The sequence below is a fragment of the Sturnira hondurensis genome, unplaced genomic scaffold (assembly GCF_014824575.4).
Source record: "Sturnira hondurensis isolate 20B ecotype Veracruz unplaced genomic scaffold, ASM1482457v3 Scaffold0008710, whole genome shotgun sequence".
NCBI lineage: Eukaryota > Metazoa > Chordata > Mammalia > Chiroptera > Phyllostomidae > Sturnira > Sturnira hondurensis.
The window spans coordinates 4,201,101-4,221,047 of NW_028081341.1; the positions used below are offsets into that span (position 1 = coordinate 4,201,101).

General features: G+C 38.8%; 1 protein-coding gene and 1 pseudogene across 1 annotated transcript in view; one reads left to right on the forward strand and one right to left on the reverse strand.

The window, feature by feature from the left end:
* MID1 (midline 1) overlaps positions 1-19,947 on the forward strand; it is a 372,089-nt gene that overhangs the window by 172,059 nt on the left and 180,083 nt on the right. The window lies entirely within an intron of this gene.
* On the reverse strand, positions 7,430-8,092 carry LOC118993308 (40S ribosomal protein S8-like; annotated as a pseudogene).

Genomic DNA, 19,947 nt, shown 5'->3' on the forward strand with positions numbered 1-19,947 from the left:
TTTCTGTCAGAAGTGAAGAATTAAAAATCAGAATTGGAATAAAGTCTGTAGCTGGAGATTATTGAGGACTTTTGTTCAATACTTTTTTTAAAAAAGATTTTATTTATTTTATTTTTAGAGAGAGAGGAAGGAAGGGAGAAAGAGAGGGAGAGGAATATCCATGTGTGGTTGCCTCTTGTGCACCCCCTACTGGGGACCTGGCCTGAAATCCAGGCATGTGCCCTGACTGGGAATCGAACCAGTAGCCCTTTGGTTCACAGGCCAGCTCTCAATCCACTGAGCCACACCAACCAGTGATGTTTAATACTTTTTCATAAACATGATAGACACACAGTCACGTGTACAAGATAAAAGGAAAACTAAATTTTGACAACTGGTTGTCAAAATATATTTAGGGAAATATATTCCCAAAATATATTTAGGGAAATCCCTAAAATGAAGAATAAAAATTTGGCTGAGTAATTTGTGGTAGTCCCACTTCTCTTTCACCTACATATAAGGCCATTCTGATACTCGGTGGTTTCACCCAGGACCACACTTGAATGGCGATGAGTATGTTTTCCACAGTCACCCACAAAGGGATAGAATTGTTCTCATGAAGCTCACTAAATGCTTTGGGCACATGAAAACAGATGCATCCTTAAGCCCACAATTACCACCACCCCCAAATTATAACCTATCTATTTGTTTTTTATAGCATGAGTAGTATAGTATATGCCTTGTATTCTTCTATGTCCAAGTTATCATTTGTTTCCTTTCAATTTGGGGGTGTTTAAAAATTATCACTTATTATATCCACTCTTCTAGAGTCTAATTCTCCATTTGAAGTTAGAATTACAGACACACAATCATCTTAACACTTTTATAGAGATGATTTTGACCCTTCCCAATGTCATATATTTCATTTTGTGGGAATAGTATTGGGAAAAGGCCAAGTAGCAACCAGAATCACAAAATGATTCATCTTTTATGGGATGGTAAGCTAAACAAACAAATTAATAAAATGTCAAGATATAGATGTGCTGGTGGTAAAAATCCTGCATTAGGAACTAGAAGACCTAGATCTTATTTCTGGGCTCTGCCTCCTCCATCATTTAAACATATGCAAATATTGACTGTTGTTTACTTTTACTGAAGAGAATAGATTACTGTTCTACTTACCAATTGTTGTTTAGATTGAAGGGTGAGTGAGATGGGACAATGTCATATAAATCCTAATTCACTAGGCAAAGGTTAGGTTCCTTGTATATCCTATCCCATAGTATTCTATCAGGATCATAGAGAAGCCTCAAATATTTACCTATCATCCTCCAATTAAAACATTCAAATCATACAAGAATAGCTTTCTTTCTTCTCGTTACTCTGAGCCTATTTCACACCTTCTTGTTCTGAAAAATGGCCTTTGGAAAAATAAATTAGGGAAATGCTGATTTCTGAGTCCCCCTCTGAAAGAATCACAATATATATTAATATTTTAAAGGCTCAAAAAAACGTGCTGTTTACAAAAAGGAGAGGCTGCATAATTTATGTTCCAAACTTGACAAAGAATACTCCCCCCGCTAACACACATGCACAATTGTTGATGTCTCTTGGTTTTGTTCTAAAGGAAGAGATAATGCACTTCTCTCATTTTGGCAACAAGCAAAAATACGTCTTTGAGAAATTTTTCTTCTCTTTTGAGAGAAATCAAGGTGAAAATGCCCCTCCCTTTACATTTTCCTTAACATCAGAGAGTGAAAAGAAAGCAGTTTCCAAGTCTTTCTCATTAGCCTATTTCTGTTTAAATTATACCCTGTTATCTTTCCTTTCCACTTATATTAGGTCACAATATGATGTAGCCAAATACATTTGGGGACTGTACCATAACCTTGTGCCCGGTGGCCTCTTAAAGTCAGGCAAAAAGCTGGAAGTAATTTTCAGTTATTCTGGCCACTCAGCCTCTTCCCAGCCTGTTCTTATTACAAGGACCACTGGGCAGAACTGAACTTTGCCAGCAAGTAATTGCAAAACCATCCAAATTTAGAGCAGGAAAGGATGAAAATGTCTCATGTTGAGTAGGCACTTCCCTTAGTCTGGATCCCCTAGAGCAGATCCTGAAGCACAGCCTCCTTGCAGTGGATATGTTGGAAGTGGCCTCAAAAAGCAGCAGTATGGGAGGGGGAGTGAGAGTGAAAATGGGAAGTCCATGCCAAGGGCATTATCAAGTTGACTGCTCTCACAAGCACTCCCAGTGTGTGTTCTGAGGAGCTTACCAAATGTGCCTCACAACTCATCTTTGGGACAGGAGGCTCCTATGCCCCACCAGTCTTGGGTGGCCCCGTAAGAATCAACTCCCTGTGCTTCTTTCTGGGTTGTGTATCCAAGAGAGCTGAGATATGAGTCCCATGTTGTGTGAGAAGAGGTCCTGGGGAGGAATCAAAAGGTCCTTGTGACACCCAGATGCAAGACACCATCAAGTCACACTTATAGAGAAATTGGTTGAAGCCCATGTGGACTTGATGTGGTGCCTAAGAGGTGTCCAGTATGTTGCTCAGTAAACTCTAGTGGTTTATCTGAGTGAAGTCCAACCCCTCACTGCCTTCCTGAGGACTTTGAGACCCTGAGAAGTTAACTGGGTTGCTTCAGGACATAAAGCTTGCTGGTGGCAGAAAGAACTGGAGTCCCCTCTCCTGATTCCCTTGCACTGGGGCTTTCAGCCACATCATACTGCCTCAACTCCACATTTTGCTGTGGTCATAAAACATGAGAGCAAGGTGCCATGCAGATGTACCCACAAAGTTTAGGAAGAAATTCAAAAGAAATGTCTGGCTTCAATAATGGTGATAACAACAGAGAAACTAATGCAAGATAGAACAGGATCGATAATTAATGGGTGCTACAGTGAGTGTCACTGGAATTAGAAGGAAGGCAAGAGAGGTTTAAAAGGAAACTGGGCTTGGAAACCTACTATTTGCACTTGTGATCTGTGTGTCTTATACTTTCTGAGTGGAAGGGAGTGACGTTTTTGTGTCACGCTTGGAAATTGTGCTGTGTGACTGCAATGGGAACTCTGGACCCTGTTCTGGAGCTAAGAATAGCTGAGAAAATAATTAGGTTACTTGAAAAATGCCGGAGAGGAACTCATCAAAGTCCAGAGAAGTCATAATCAGATTTCTTGGCCAGACCAAGGTTGGCTCTAACTAAGGTTCTTCCGTTGCCACAGGCACATTGACTACTGCTTGCTTTCTTACTTGGGAAATAATTTGATTTACTAGAAATCTCTAGGACTTTAAAAAACAAACTTTTGATTTTAGAACATTTTTAGATTTACAGAAAAATTACAGAGCTAGTACAAAGAGTTCCCACATATCCTTCATCTACCTCCCCTAACATTAACATCTTACATTACCATGGTACACATGTTGAGAGTAAGAAATTATCATTGGTACATTCCTATTAAGATTTTGTATTTTTACTTTTTAAATATTTATTTATTTATTTTTAGAGAGTGGAGAAAGAGAGGGAGAGAATCATCCATGTGTGGTTGCCTCTCCTGTACCCCCCCCCCCGCATTGGGGGCCTGGTCTGCAACCCAGGCATGTGCCCTGACTGGGAATTGAACCCGCAACCCTTTGGTTTACAGGCCAGAACTTAATCCACTGAGCCACACCAGCTGGGGCTAAGTCCTTGTACTTTTAAATATATGCTCTACTTTTAGGCATTAATTAGGTGTCCAGATCATTCAAAAGTTGATATTTTATTGAATCGGGCTACTTGTGAATAAGTAATAAATAGGATTTGTGATTTCAACATTGTACACACAGAAGTTACAGTGGGTCTTTCATCACATTGTGTTCCTATGAAGAGTTCATGGCTTCTAGCTGCCTTAGGAAACTGCTGGTTAATTACTAAAGTAAGTAAAATTGACCCCTATTGAGACTAATTTTAAAATAAGTTTGAATATTCACTACAGTTATGTTTGAAACCTTCAAGTCTTGTCTGAAAATGTAGAATATCTCTTTCTGAACAAAACATTCTAACCTGCTATTAAATGTGGTGTGCTCAGAAACGTGATGGCTCAGATGGTAGCACTCCTTCACACATGATGTTTGACACAGGTGACATTATAAGATTCAAGGTTTTAAAAAGAAGCCCTTGGAAACATCCCAGATGAGGTGGCTCAATGGGGACCCTACCAGATGGAATTTATGGGCCTCTGTGTGCTAAACACATCTTTTCCAGCTAGAAAAGCTGTGACAACAAAATGCACCCAAATGCATCTAATGATTAGATTTACACACACACACACAGCTTTTTTAAAGATTTTTTAAAATTTATTTATCTTAGAGGGGAAGGGAAGGAGAAAGGGAGAGAAATATCAATGTATGGTTGCCTCTCATGCATCCACTGCTGAGAACTGGCCTGCAATACAGGTATGTGTTCTGACTTGGAATCGAACCAGCAACCCTTTGGTTCGCAGGCCTGCTCTTAATCCACTGAGCTACACCAGCCAGGGCCACAAACAGTTTTTTTAAAACTGAAAATATTTAGATTACTTGAAAATATTCATTGCTTAAAAATTAAAATGAGCCCTGGCTGGTGTAGCTCAGTGGATTGAGCGTGGGACTGCAAACCAGAGTATCGCAGTTCAATTCCCAGTCAGGGCACATGCCTGGGTTGCAGGCCAGTTCCCAGCAGGGGGCACACAAGAGGCAACAATACATTCATGTTTCTCTCCCTCTCTCCTTCCTTCCCCTCTAAAAATAAATAAATAAAATCTTTAAAAAAATTAAAATGAGACATCCCAGTACCAGTCACTGCTGGTCCATCATTTATTTGAGATAATTGGAAAGTCAGATGTAATTTTGTATTTAATATTGTTTGTTTGTTTGATTATCCTTTGTTTTTATTTTATTTTTAGTTAAATTTATTGAGGTGGCATTGGTTAGTAAGATTATATAGGTTTCAAGTGCACATTTCTATGACACATGATCTGTATGTTCATTGTATGCTCACCACCCAAAGTCAAATCATCTTCCATCACCATGTATTTGGTCCCCTTTACATTTTCTTATCCCTTTCATCCCCTTCCCTCTGGTAACCACCATACTCTTGTCTGTGTCTATGTGTTTCAGTACTATATTCTACATATGAATGAGATCATATGGTTCTTAGCTTTTCTGACTTATTTCACTTAGCATGATATTCTCAAGGTCCATTGATGTCTCAAATGCAGTATTTAATATTTTCTTATGGCTGAGTAGTATTCCATAGTATATATATGCCACATCTTTATCCAGTTTTCAATTGAAGGACACTTTGGTTGTCTCCATGTGTTGGCCACCATGAATAATGCTGCAGTGAACATATGGGGGTGCATATATCTTTACACATAAGTGTTTTCAAGGGTATTTTTTTAATAGAAGAGGGATGGCTGGGTTACATGGTAACTCTCTTCTTAATTTTTTGAAGAAACTTCATACTGTTTTCCATAGTGGCTTCACATTCCCACCAACAGTGAATGAAGGTACCCTTTTCTCCACAAACTCTCCACCATTTTTTTAGATTTTATTTATTTATTTTGAGAGAGAGGGGAAGAGAGAGAGAAAGAGAGGGGGAGAAACATCAGTGTGTGGTCACCTTTTGCACTCCCCCACTGGGGGCCTGGCCCTCAACCCAGGCATGTGCCCTGACTGGGACTTGAACTGGCAACCCGTTGGTTCGCAGACTGGCACCCAATCCACTGAGCTACACCAGTCAGGGCTCCCCACTATTTTATTACCTGTCTTGTTTGTAATAGCCATTCTAACAGGTGTGAGGTGGTATCTCATTGTAGTCTTGACTTACATTTCCCTAATATCTAGTGAAGTTGAGCATCTTTTCATATATCTCTTGGATATTTGTGTATCTTCTTGGAAGAAGTATCTGTGCAGGTCCTCTGCCTTTTTAATTGGATTATTTGTTTGCTTGGTGTTGAATTGTGTGAATTGTTTATATATTTTGAATATTAACTCCCTGTTGGAGCTCTTGTTTGCAAATATGTTCTGCCATTTGGTTGGTTGCCTTTTTGTTTTCTTTTGCTCTGCAGTAACTTTTTAGTTTGATATAGTCCCATTCATTTATTTTTGCCTTTACTTCCCTTGCCTTCGGAATCAATTTCACAAAATGTTTTCTGTAACCGAGGTCCATAAGTTTAGTACCTATGTTTTCTTCTATGTAATTTATTGTTTCAGATCTTATATTTAGGTCTTTCATCCATTTTGAATTAACTTTTGTACATGGGGACTAACTGTAGTCTGGTTTTGTTCTTTTGCATGTGGCTTTCCAATTGTCCTAACACTACTTATTGAGGAGGCTTCTTTTCTTCCTTGTATGTTTTTGGCTTCTTTGTCAAAAAATTATTTGCCCATATACATGTGGTTTTATATCTGGGCTCTCAATTCTGTTCCATTGGTTTGTGTGTATTTTTCTGCTAATACCATGCTAGTTTTATTCTTATAGCTATGTAGTATAACTTGAAGCCAGGTAGTGTGCTACCTCCAGCTTCATTCTCTTTTCTCAGGATTGCTTTGGCTAGTCAGGGATTTTTGTGGTTCTGTACAAATCTGATGATTTTTGTTGTATTTCTTTAAAAAATTGAAATTTTGATGGGGATTACATTAAAGCTGTATATTGCTTTGTATAATATTGTCATTTTAACTATGTTCATTCTTTCAATCCATGAACATAGAATATCTTTCCATTTCATTGTGTCTTTTTCAATCTCTTATAATAACGCTTTGTAGTTTTCAGTATATATAGGTCCTTCACATCCTTTGTTTAGTTTATTCCTAGTTATTCTTTTGATTGCAATTGCAAAAGGATGTTTTTTCATTTCTTCTGAAATTTCATTGCCAGTATACCAGAAAGCTATTAATTTTTGTACATTGATTTTGTATTCTGCAGCTCTACTGTGTTTGTTTATTGTTTCTAATAGTTTTTTGGTGGAGTCTTGAGGGTTTTCTATGTACAGGATCATGTCATCTGCAAAAAGTGACTCTTACTTCTTCCTTCCCAATTTGGATGCCTTTTATTTCTTTCTCTTGCCTGATTGCTCTGAGGCTTCCAGAACTATGTTGAATAAGAGTGATGAGAGTGGGCATCCATGTCTTGTTCTGATTTTAAAAGAAAAGCTTTCAGTTTTTCACCATTGAAAGGTTTGTCTGAAGGTTTGTCATATATGGCCTTTATTATGTTGAGGTACTTTTCTTTTATGAATACACTCATTTTATTGAGTGTTTTAATCATAAATGGATATTGTATCTTAACAGATTCTTTTTCTGCATCTGTTGATAAAATCATATGGTTTTTATCCTTTGGGGTTTTTAATCTTTATTTTTTTATTTTTTAAACTGACAATAAACACCTTTATTACATAAGCTTTTTAAAAAAACATGATTTTTAAAGAAAGAAGGGAGAAGGACTTATTTGCCTTTCTGGGCCTTAATTTTCCTCAGATGCAACTCCAGCTCCTTGCCTTCTAGCACAGAGCCGTCTGCTTGGCCACACTGGCCTGGTCTTGAAGCAATGCACGCAAGAAGCTTACCCTGCTGGAACTGCTCCTCCAGAAGGCTGCTGATTTTGGCATTCTTTTTCCTTTCATCATATTTCTTCTGAATTTTCTTGGATAATTTTTTGTTGAAAATCTCTTCCTCTTCGGGAGTCGGCTTGCCTCCCTTCTTGCAGCCCAGGGGTAATACATAGTGGGACTCGTACCAGTGCCAGCACGGTGTCCTGTCAGTGAGCACGAGGCAGTACTTTCCTAGGGTCTTGGTATGGACCAGTTTGTTGTTGGATATGCTGTAGACAACATCAATAATGCTCCTTTTGTGTGTACGACACTCTGAGCCCCAGAAGTTGCCCAAACCAGCCTCAAGGCTTGGCACTTCTTGTTGCCTCCCCACACATGGACTCTGTGTGTGCTGCAGGGGCCAATCTTAGTGTTGGCAGCAGGGCCCCCAGCTCATATTTTCGCTTCTTGTGGTGGGGAGACCACAAGTTCGCTTCTTGTGGTGGGCTTCCTCTTGCCCCCAGTCTTGTGGTGCTTGTGCCAGTTGTCCAGAGAGGTGACCATGGCTTGCTGCCAGCTGGAAACAGAGACCACAAAGAGTCTGGGTTATTTTTTAAAGATTTTATTTATTTATCTTTAGGGGGGAAGGTAAGGAGAGAGGGAGAGAAATATCAATGTATGGTTGCCTCTCATGTGTCCCCTGCTGGGAACTGGCCTGCAACCCAGGCATGTGCCCTGACTGGGAATGGAACCACAATTGTGTGGTTTGAAGGTCTGCTCTCAATCCACTGAGCTACACCAGCCAGGGCTGGGTTATTTTTTATTGTTGTTCTGTTACAGTCCCAGTTTCCCCACCATTGCTCTCTCCTGCCATGCCCACCCCCTCCTGCACAGTAAATTCCCACCCTGTTGTCCATGTCCATGTGTCATTTATACCTGTTCATTGACTAGACCCTTTCCCTTCTTTTCCCCCTTATTCCCCTACCCCCTCTTCTCTGGTGGCTGTCAGTCTGTTCCATGTTTCCATGCCTCTGGTTCTATTTTGCTCATTTGTTTGTTTTATTCATTAGGGTTCTCTAATAGGTGAGATCTATATTATGTTGAACCATCCTTGTGCTCCTGGGAAGAACCCTGCTTGATTGTGATGGATACTTTTTAATGTATTGTTTTATTTAGTTTGCTGGTATTTTGATTAGGATTTTTGCATCTGTATTTATCAGACTTATTGGTCTGTAATTTTCTTTTTTGTGTGTTATCCTTGCTGGGTTTTGGTATCAGAATTATGTTGGCCTCATAAAAATATGTTAGGAAGTATTGCCTCTTCTTCAATTATTTTTGAAGAGTTTGACAAGAATGGGTACCAAATCTTCTTTGAATGTTTGGTAGAATCCATTAGGTAGGCCATCTGAACTTGGACTTTTATTTTGGGAAAGGTTTTTGATGGTTGTTTCTATTTCTTCACTGTTGATTGGCCTATTTAGATTTTCCAGTTCTTCATGATTCAGTCTAGGAAGGTTAAATATTTTTATGTACTTACCCATTTCTTCTAGGTTATTGAAACTGGCAGCATATAGTCTTCCACAGTATTCTAGTATGATCCTTTATATTTCTGCAATGTCTCTGGTAAGGTCTCTTTCATTTCTGATTTTGTTTATATCAGTTTGTTTTCTTTATTGTTTAGTGACTCTAGCCAGGGTTTTTTTAATTTTATTAATCTTTTCAAGGAACCAGCTTTTCATTGTATTATCTTTTGTATAGTCATTTTGTTCTTTATTTTATTCAATCCTTGTCTTATTTTTATCATTTTCTTTCTTCTGCTGACTGTAGGTTGCTTTTGTTCATCTTTTTCTACTTTTTTAAGACATAATGTTAGGTTGTTTACTTGGGATTTCTCTTGTTTCTAGAGATAGGCATGAAGTGGTGTAAACTTCCTTCTTATTACCACTTTTGTACGTCCCAGAAGTTTTGATATGTGATATTGCCATCCTCATTTGTTTTTATATATCTTTAGATTTCACCTTTTATTTCTTCTTTGGCCCAATCATGTTTTAGTAGTATGCTGTTTAATCTCCACATATTTGTGGGGTTTTCCTACTTTCTGTTTGCAGCAGATTTCTAATTTCAAAGCATTGTCAGACAATATGCTTGGCATGATTCTAAGCTTCTTAAGTTGATTGAGGCTAGTTTGGGGACCCAACATATGATCTATCCTTGGGAATTTTCCATGTGCACTGGAGAAGAATGTATAATCTGATGTTCTGGGATGAAAGGCTCTGGAAATGTAAATTATGTCCATTTGGTCTAATATGTCATTTAAAGCTGATATTTCTTTATTGACCTTCTGATTCAATGTTCTTTCTGGAGCTGTCAATGGAGTATTTAGGTCCCCTGTTATAATTGTGTTTTTGTCAGTTTCTACCTTTAATTCTGTTGTGAGTGGTTACTTTATATATTTCAGTGCTCCCTCACCAGGTGTGTATATATTGAGAGGCTTTATCTCTTCTTGATGCAGTGTCCCCTTTATCATTATGAAATGTCCATCTTCATCTCTTGTTACTTTGATATCTTGAAATCTGTTTTGTCAGATGTAAGTATGGCTACACCTGCTTCTCTGTGGATGCTATTTGCTTGAAGAATCATTTTCCACTCTTTCACCTTGAGCCTATTTTTGTCCTTGCAGCTTAGATGTGCCTCTTGAAAGCAGCAAATTGTTGGATTTTGTTTTGTTTTTTGATCCAATCTGCTACTCTGTGACTTTTTATTGGTGAATGTAGTTCATTTTCATTTAGGGTCATTATTGATATATGAGAATTTCCTACAGCCTTTTTATCTTTTATATTCTGGTAGCTCTATGCCTACATTGGTTCTTTTCCTTTGTGACTCTGTCTGTTGTTTTTGTTTGGTGGTATTTCATACCTCTTTTATTATGTTTCCTCTTTTTTCTAAATTACCTATCTCAGCTTGGGGTTTATTGAGTGTCATTAACATTAGACTTGTGTAAAAGAAAGTTTCATACACATATACAGTAGTCTTTTTTTCTTTTGAATGCATCTCATCTTCATCCTGCTTTGCAAATTCAGACCATACCTCATTTGCCTTTTATATTTTTGTTGTGACAAATTATTCCTGTTTATGCTGTAAGTTTGCTGGTAATCTTCTTACTCATAGTTTTGTAACTTTCTGTTCTTTGTTTCAAGTAGAATAGTCCCCTTGAATATTTCCTGCAATGCAGGTTTTACTGGTGATAAATTTCTTCAGTTTCTGTATGTCTGTAAAATTCTTTATTTCTTTTTTATATCTAAAGGATAACTTTGCTGGGCATATTATTCTTGGCTGGTAATTTCTCTCTTTAAATAGTTTGAATATTTGGTTCCACTCTCTTCTAGCTTGTAGAGTTTCTGCTGAGAAGTCCAATGATGACCTAATGGTCTTTCCCTTGAGAATTCTGTCTTTGTCATTAATTTTTGACAGCTTTAACATGATGTGCCTGGCAAAAGGCCTGTTTTGATTGAGGTTATTAGGTGTTCTGTTTGCTTCTTAGATTCAAGGATATAGCTTTATCCATAGGTTTGGGAAGTTCTCATCAACTATCTGTGAGAATAGGTTCTCTGTTCCTTTCTCCCTTTGTTCTTATTCCACTATGCTCATTTTAAAAAATTATTTATTTATTTTTAGAGAGTAGGGACAGGAAGGAGAAAGAGAGGGAGAGAAACATCAATGTGTGGTTGCCTCTCATGTGTCCCCTACTTGGGACCTGGCCTGCAACCCAGGCATGTGCCCTGCCTGGGAATTGAACCAGCAACCCTTTCTTCACAGGCCTGTGCTCAATCCACTGAGCTACACCAGTCAGGGCTGCTTATTATTTTTATATCTCTCTTTCTGATGGGGTCAGATAGTTCTCACAGAGTTCTTTCATTTTTTCAATGCTCAAGTCTCTCTCTTCTTACTTCTGAGACATTTCAAGATTTCTATTTTTTCAAGTAATTTTTATTGACTATGCTATTACAGTTTTCCTAATTTTCCTCCTCTATCCTCTCTCCCCATCTATTTTATGCCTACTAATTATGTTTCTTCTTCCCTTACCTTTTTCCCCCATTCCTCCCTTCCCCCTCCTCACTGAAATCCCTCCATGCAATGTCCATTTCTCTGATTCCATTCCTGTTCTGGTTGTTTGCTTAGTTTTTATTTTTGTTGTTTTTCTTTTCTTTTAGGTTCATTTGTTGATAGTTGTGAGTTTGTTGTCATCTTACTGTTCATATTTTCTATCTTCATTTTTCTTAGATAAGTCCCTTTAATGTTTTATATAGTAAGGGCTTGATGATGATGAACTCCTTTAATTTGACCTTATCTGGTAAGCACTTTATGTGCCCCTCCATTCAAAAAGAAAGCTTTGCTTGATAGAGTCATCTTGGATGTAGGTCCTTGCCTTTCATGACTTCAAATACTTCTTTCCAACCCCTTCTTGCCTGCAATTAATTTCTGTCTTAATTTTGAGAAATTAGCTGATAGTCTTCTGAACACTACTTTGTAGGTAACTCTCTTCTTTCCTCTTGCTGATTTAAGGATTCTCTCTTTATCTTTAATTGTAGGTATTTGAATGATGATATACCTTGGTGTGTTCCTCTTTGGGTCCCACTTCTTTGGGACTCTCTGGGCTTCCTGGAAGTCTATTTCCTTTACCAGATGGGGGAAGTTTTCCTTTATTATTTGTTCAAATAAGTTTTCAATTTCTTGTTGTTGTTCTTTTCCTTCTAGCACCCTTATAATTCAGATATTGGAACATTTCAGGTTGTCCCAGAGGTTTGTAAGACTCTCCTCAGTTTTTTGAATTCTTGTTTCTTCATTCTGTTCTGGTTGGATGTTATTTTTTTTGTTTTGTTCCAAACTGTTGCTTCGAGTCCTGGTCTCCTTCCCATCACTGTTGGTTCCCTGAATACTGTTGGTTCCCTGAGTATTTTGCTTTATTTCATTTTGGGTATCTTTCATTTGGTTTTTTTTTTTTCATTTTTCAATCAAGCTCAATCAGATCTGTGAGCATTTTGATTTTCAGGGCTTTAAATTTTCCATCAGATAGGTTGTCTAGCTCCTCATCACTTAGTTAGCTTTCTGAGGTTTTGCTGTGTTCATTCATTTGGGCCATATTTCTTGGTCTTGGCTTACCTAGTAAGTTGTAAGGGGGCGGGACCTTAGGTATTCACCTGAGTAGAGCAACCCCCTTTGCTGCACTGTCGTGCTGCCTGTGGGGGGAAGGGGCCAGAGAGGAAACAATGCAGCTCACCTGCTTGTCTCTAGCGCACGTTCCAACGTATGAGACTGAGACAGCAACCACCGTAGTTCACAGTCAACTCTGAGTCTCAGTTTCCCCTTAAGTCAGCCCCACCCACACAGCTCACTGCCTCACTGCAGTCAGCCCTGCCTGCCTGGTCTGCTGCCTCCCCTTGGTTTTTCTGACTCGGCCCATGCTGTCCACTGCCTTACTGGTCTGGTTGTTCTGGTTGACTTCTTTAATTCTTTAGTTGTCAGAATTCCATGCGTTTTGATTTTCTGGCACTTCTGGTGGTTTATTGATTTTAGATTGGTTGTTATCCTCCTTTTGGTTGTGTGAAGAAGCGAAGGGTTTCTACCTATGCCTCCATCTTGGCCGGAACCCCCTCAAGATTTCTATTTTTCATTAAATATTTTATTGTTGTTCTATTATAGTTGTCCCAATTTTCCCCCTTTGTCCTCCTCTGCTCAGCCCATGCCCCAGTTCCCACAGTCATTTCCCATCCTGTTGTCCATGTCCATGGCATTTCTAAATTTCTTATTTATTTATCCTTAGAGGGGAAGGGAAGGAGAGAGGGAGAGAAATATCAAAGTATGGTTGCCTCTCGTGTGTCCCCTGCTGTGAACTGGCCTGCAACCCAGGCATGTGCCCTGACTGGGAATCAAACCTTGATCCTTTGTTTTGCAGGCCCGCACTCAATCCACTGAGCTACACCAGCCAGGGCAAATTTCTGTCCTTGATATCACTAATTCTTTCTTCCATCTGGTCTGCTCTATTTCCTAAGCTTGCTAGTTCATTCTTGATCTCTTATTGATATCTGAAGTTCTTCATCTCCAGAATTTCTATTTGGTTCTTTTTTAAAGCTTCAATCTCTGGTAAAGTAGTCATGTCATTTGTTAATTTGGTTTATGAGTTCTTTAAACTGTCTATCTGTGTTTTGTTGCATCTCATTGAGTTTTCAAAACTGCAGTCTTGAATTCTCTGTCATTTAATAACATATTTCCATGTCTTCAAGTTTGTATTCTGGAAATGTTTTGTCTTTTTGAGCTGCCTCATTACTTTGGTTATTCATGATATTTAATGGATTCCTTCTCAGTCTAGGCATGTATCAATGTGTGTCACTTCTCCAGCAGATTGTTTTTCTCCAGTCTTTCAATTGTTTTTTATTAGATGACATTGAATCACAAATTTTTTAGCTCTTTTGAATTTCTCTGGCTTTTCAGATCTCCACAGGGTGGTGCAAAATGGTCTGTGTTCCTTGAGAAAGTGGAGACTCCCCTGTGATCCTGTTGTTCCTGTCCCAGAACAGGGACAGAGTACAGGGTTCCCAACTCTTCAGGGAATGTGTTGTGAAATGGGGCTCCAAATTCATGAAATTCCAGTGCTGTTCAGAGCAGCCAGATGCTGCTGGCAGTGCAGCCTCAATGTGTGGGGCTGGGGTAAGCTAGAGGAAGCTGACTGGCCCTGTTCTTGCTTTGCCATCCCAGCAATGGGTGAACTCATACCTCTGTGGTGTCCGCCTGTACCTCCACATGACCCTGGGATTAGTTGCAATGCAACCTTCACTGAGGAAAAAATTGTTTCTGTATTATCAGTTCTTGGGTTTGCAGATAATGTGCTCTATAGCCCAACATAAAGGGTGAGGGGAGGCAAGCTCTGGGAGGTTAAGGGCAAGCAGACAGGCTCCATGGCTTTGTTTTTCTGTCTGGAATGCCCATTGCTAGACAACCATGGCTGCATCTCTGGGCTTTGTCACTGCCCAGGTCACTGTGCTCAGACACAGCTTGTACTACCCAATCCTGTAGGAATGCTCACTGAATCTCTTCACTCCTCCTGGCTGAAGGAAGTGCCAGCCAGAAACTGATTCCTCCCCTTCCTGGTCTGAGCACTTGCTGAACACTTGTCTGTGGGTCAGCTCAACTTTTCTCCCTTCTCACCTCTCCAGTTTGCTCCCGCTTGGCCACATTTGGCTGTTTCAATGCATGGATGTCTCAGAATGTTTGTGCATTGAGCAGGGAATCCTTTTTTGAATCATAGCTGTTTAAATCATTGAAACTTAAAGGAGAGAAATCAAGGGGATCTTTCATGCTATCATTCCTATGACATCACTCCTCTCTACCAAGGTCATATTTAATACTGTTTAATGACTGAGCAAACACAAGAAAAACTCTTCCTGTTGTGGGAATAGCCCAATTTATTAGCACCAAATCTCCATATCATCTGTGATAGTTTTTGAGATTTATGAATTAATTTCAATTTCAACGAATTCCGGGCTACTGCCCTGAAGTTATTTAAATAGTAACTTCCATTTGCACAAAATCTTTTTTTAATTTTTAAAATTTATTTAATTATTGTTTAAGTACAGTTTTCTGTCTTATACGCCAATCCCAGCCCCCACCAGTGCTCCTCACTTCCCGCCGATTCCCCACCCCAGGCCTTAGTTTTTCTCCATGTGTCCTTTATACTTGTTCCTGTGAATCCTTCCCCTTTTCCCCTGAAATTCTCTCCCCCCTCCCCACTGGTCCCTGTCAGCCTGTTCTGTATTTCAGTGTCTTTGGTCATATTTTGCTTGCTTCTTTGTTTTGTTGTTTAGGTTCCTGTTAAACATGAGATCATATGGTATTTGTCTTTCACCGCCTGGCTTATTTCACTCAGCATAATGCTTTCCAGTTCCATCCATGCTGTTGCAAAGCATAGGAGCTCCTCCTTTCTTTCTGCTGCATACAATTCCATTGTGTTAATGTACCATAGCTTTTTGATCCAGTCATTTACTGATGGGCATCTAGGTTGCTTCCAACTCTTGACTATCATGAATTGTGCTGCTATGAACATTGGTGTGCATAGGTTCTTTGGGATTGGTATTTCAGGGTTCTTAGGATATACTCCTAACAGTGGAATTGCTGGGTCAAAAGGCATGTTCATTTTTAGTTTTCTGAGAAAATTCCATACTGTTTTCCATAGTGGTTGTACCAGTCTGCAATCCCACCAACACTGAACTAGGGTCCCCTTTTCTCCACAACCTCTCCAACATTTGTTGTTTGTTGCTTTGTTTATGATGGCCATTCTGACCGGTGTGACGTGGTATCTCGTTGTAGTTTTAATTTGCATCTCTCTGATAGCTAGCGATATTGAACATCTTTTCATGTGTCTCTGGATCCTCTGTATGTCCTCCTTGGAGAAGAGTCTGTTCAAGTCCTTTGCCCATTTTTTAATTAGGTTGCTTGTCTTCTTAGAGTGGAGTTGAGTAAGTTCTTTGTATATTTTGGAGATTAAACCTTTGTCTGAGGTATCATTGGCAAATATGTTTTCCCAAACAGTTGGTTCTCTTTTTTCTTAATACTGTTTTCCTTAGCCATGCAGAAGCTTTTAATTTTGATGAGATCCCATTTGTTTACTCTTTCCTTTATGTCCCTTGCTCTAGGGGATGTATCAGTAAAACTGTTGCTTCATGAAATATCTGAGATTTTTCTGCCAATGCTCTCCTCTAGGACTTTAATGGTGTCACAGCTTATATTTAAGTCTTTTATCCACCTTGAATTTATTTTTGTGTATGGTGTAAGTTGGTGCTCAAGTTTCATTTTTTTGCATGTAGCTGTCCAGTTCTCCCAACACCATTTGTTGAAGAGGCTATCTTTATTCCATTTTATGTTACTGTCTGCTTTGTTGAATATTATTAGTTGCCCATAGAGACTTGGGTTTAATTCTGGGCTCTCTGTTCTGTTCCATTGGTCTGTGTGCCTGTTTTTTTTTTTTTTTTTTTTTTGCCAGTACCAGGCTCTTTTGATTACAGTGGCCTTGTAATATAATTTGGTATCGGGTATTGTGACCCCTCCTACCTTGTTCTTCTCTCTCAAAATTGCAGCTGTGATTTGGGGTCATTTATGGCTTCATATAAATTTTTGAAGTGTTTGTTCTATGTCTGTGAAATATGCCATTGGTACTTTAATAGGTATTGCATTGAATCTGTAAATTGCTTTGGGTAGTATGGACATTTTGATGATGTTAGTTCTTCCAATCCATGAACACGGTATTTGTTTCCATTTGTTTATTTCTTCCTTGATTTCTTGCTTCAATGTTATGTAGTTTTCTATATACAGGTCTTTTACTTCCTTGGTTAGGTTTATTCCCAGATATTTTCTTTTTCTTTTTGCAGTATCAAATGGGATTTTTTTCTTGATTGAGCTTCTGCAGTTTCATTGTTGGTATACAAAATGCCTTTGATTTCTGGATATTGACTTTTTATCCCGCTGTTTTGCCAAATTCATTTACTAGGTCAAGCAGTTTTTGGGTAGAGTCTATAGGATTTCCATGTACACTATCATGTCATCTGCAAACAATGACAGTTTTGTTTCCTCCTTTCCGATTTGAATGCCTTTTATTTCCTTTTCTTTTCTGATTGCTGTGGCTAAAACTTCCAATACTATATTGAATAGAAGTGGTGAAAGTGGACAACCTTGTCTTGTTCCTGATCTTAGTGGAAAAGCTTTTAATTTTTGCCCATTGAGTATGATGTTGGCTGTAGATCTCTCATATGTGGCCTTTATTATATTGAGGAATGCTCCCTCTATTCCCACTTTGCTGAGTGTTTATATCATGAATGGGTACTGTACCTTATCAAAAGCTTTTTCCACATCTATTGATATGATCTTGTGATTTTTGTCTTTGCTTTTGTTTATGTGATGTATTGCATTTACTGATTTGCTAATATTGAACCATCCTTGCATCCCTGGGTTGAATCCCACTTGGTTATGGTGTATGATGTTTTTAATGTATTGTTAGATGCGATTTGCCAGTATTTTGTTGAGGATTTTAGCGTCTATGTTCATCAGCGATATTGGCCTGAAGTTTTCTTTCTTTGTTGTGTCTCTATTTGGTTTTGGAATTAGGATGATGCTGGCTTCATAAAAAGAGTTGGGGAGTCTTCCATCATTTTGGATTTCTTGGAATAGTCTGTGAAGGATAGGAGTTAGCTCTTCCTTAAAAGCTTTGTAGAATTCTCCTGTGAAACCATCTGGTCCAGGGCTTTTGTGTGATGGAAGATTTTTGATTACTGCTTCAGTTTCATCTGCTGTTATTGGTCTGTTCAGGCTTTCTGCTTCTTCTTCATTGAGTTTTGGAAGATTATATTTTTCTAGAAATGTGTCCATTTCACCTAGGTTTTCAAATTTCTTGCAATACAGTTCTTCATAGTAATTTCTTACAATTCCTTCTATTTCTGTGGTATCAGTTGTAATCTCTCCTCTTTCATTTCTGATTGTGTTTATTTGGGTCCTCACTCTTCTTTTCTTGATGAGCCTACTTAATGGCTTGTCGATTTTGTTTATCTGTTCAAAAAACCAGCTCCTAGATTCATTGATCCTTACAATTGTGCCTTTAGTCTCTGTGTCATTTAATTCTGCTTTGATCTTGGTCATTTCCTTCCTTCTACTTGCTTTGGGCTGTCTTTGTTGTTGTTCCTTGAGTTCTTGTAGGCGTAGGGTTAGGTTGCTTGTTTGAAATGTTTTTATCTTTTTAATATAGGCCCGTATTGCTATGAACTCCCCTCTCAGGACTGCCTTCACTGTGTCCCATGAGTTTTGGGTTGTTGTGAGTTCATTTTCATTTGTTCCCAGAAACTTTTTGATCTCTTCCCTAATTTCATTCTTGACCCATTCATTGTTTAATATCATGCCATTCAATCTCCATGATTTTGAGAATTAGGGTTTTTTTTCCTTTGGGTTTGGTTTCCAATTTCAGTCCCTTGTGGTCGGAGAAAATGCTTGGTATGATTTCAACTTTCTTGAATTTGTTGAGGCTCATTTTGTGTCCTATCTTGTGGTCTATCTTTGAAAATATTCCATGTGCATGTGAAAAGAATGTGTATTTGGCTTCTTTGGGATGAAGGGCTCTATATATATCAGTCAAGTCCATTTCATCTAGGGTGTTGTTTAATGCCACAATATCTTTGTTGATATTTTGTTTGGTAAATCTGTCCATTTTTGACACTAGGGGGTTAAAATCCTCTACTATAATTGTGTTGCTGTTAATATCTATCTTTTTTTTAAGATTTTATTTATTTATCTTTTAGAGGAGAAGGGAAGGAGAGAGGGAGAGAAACATCAATGTATGGTTGCCTCTCGTGAGCCCCCTGCTGGGAGGTGACCTGCAACCCAGGCATGTGCCCCAACTGGGAATTGAACCACCATCCTCTGGTTCACAGGCCCGCGCTCAATCCACTGAGCTACACCAACCAGGGCTGTTAATATCTATCTTGAAGTCCTCTAAGATTTTCTTTATATATTTGGGTGCTCCTATGTTGGGTGCATATATATTTATGATGTTAATGTCTTCTTGGTGGATTCTTCCCTTGAGTATTATGAAGTGACCTTCTGGGTCTCTCTTTACGGCTCTTTCTTTGAAGTCTAATATGTCTGATATGAGAATTGGTACCCCAGCTTTTTTTCTTGTCCATTTGCTTGGAAAATTTGTTTCCAGTCCTTCACTTTTAGTGAAGGTCTTTTGTCCTGAGGTGGGTTCCTTGTAGGCAGCATATGTGTGGGTCATGCTTTCTTATACATTCAGCTATTCTATGTCTTTCAATTGGAGCATTTAATCCATTTTCATTTAAGGTTATTATTGATAGGTACTTATTCATTTACATTTTTAAATTTATTTTAATATATTTTTTAAGATTTTATTTATTTATTTATCTTTAGAGAGTAAGGAGACAGGGAGAGAAACATCAATGTATGGTTGCCTTTCATGCATCCCCTGCTGGAGGCTCGCCTGCAGGGAACCAGCCTGCAACCCAGGCATGTGCCCTGACTGGGAATGGAACTGTGATCCTGTGGTTCGCAGGCCTGTGCTCAATCCACTGAGCTACACCAGCCAGGGCTCATTGCCATTTTTGTACCTATGTTCCTCTCTGTCTCTCTCTTTTCCTTCCTTTCCTTAAAGCAGTCCTTTTAGTATTTCTTGTAGAGCTGGTTTGGTGGAGGCATATTCTTTTAGACTTCTTTTGTCCTGGAAGCTCTTTATTTGGCCTTCTATCTTGATTGAGAGCCTTGCTGGGTAAAGTAGCCTTGGTTGTAGGCCTCTGGTTCTCATTACTTGGAATATTTCTTGCCATTCTCCTCTTGCTTGGAGTGTTCCCATTGAGAAGTCAGTAGCTAAC